This window comes from Myotis yumanensis, unplaced genomic scaffold, assembly GCF_028538775.1.
Source record: "Myotis yumanensis isolate MYYU_CA2020_CCGP unplaced genomic scaffold, mMyoYum1.0.hap1 SCAF_3, whole genome shotgun sequence".
In the NCBI taxonomy this organism is placed as follows: Eukaryota; Metazoa; Chordata; class Mammalia; order Chiroptera; family Vespertilionidae; genus Myotis; species Myotis yumanensis.
In genome coordinates this window covers 203,606,812-203,607,336 of record NW_027223754.1, presented here as the reverse complement: position 1 = coordinate 203,607,336, position 525 = coordinate 203,606,812, and positions in this window count along the sequence as shown.

The following is a 525-nucleotide window of genomic DNA, read 5'->3' as shown; positions in this document are numbered from 1 at the left end:
TGCAATAGGGAGCGAAGGACAAAGAGAGAAGGGGAAGGAAATTTGTACAGAATCCCAAATACCGACATTTATGACTTGAAGCAGGGGAACTGGACAACCTTCAGGGGTAACATATGGTGAAAAATATTGGGGATGCAATTCTAATTTCTCCTGGCGAACACTGCCATCTCTGGGCTAGGTCGCTTATTTCTTGTGGGCTTTCGTGGGCCCACGCTTCCCTAGTAGGCGAATGCCTTGAAACCCGGAGTCTGGGCTACTTACGGGGGGCATCGTTGAACCTACTTCCTGCGTAGGCCTCAGCCCTGGTTGCCTAGCAACTGGGTCGATCGCTCGGCGCTCGACTCATCCGGCCAGACTGAAACCCGCCCCGCCCCGCCCCTCGGCACGTGCCGGCCTGCGCCTCGCGGTGCGCACGCGCGGCAGGGGCTCCGCTGGGGGAGGGGCGAGCCGGAGCGTGGTCGCCGCTCGCGGGTCCCGACGGGGAGGGGCGCACGCACGAGGGGCGGAGCGGCGGGCGCCGGGAGT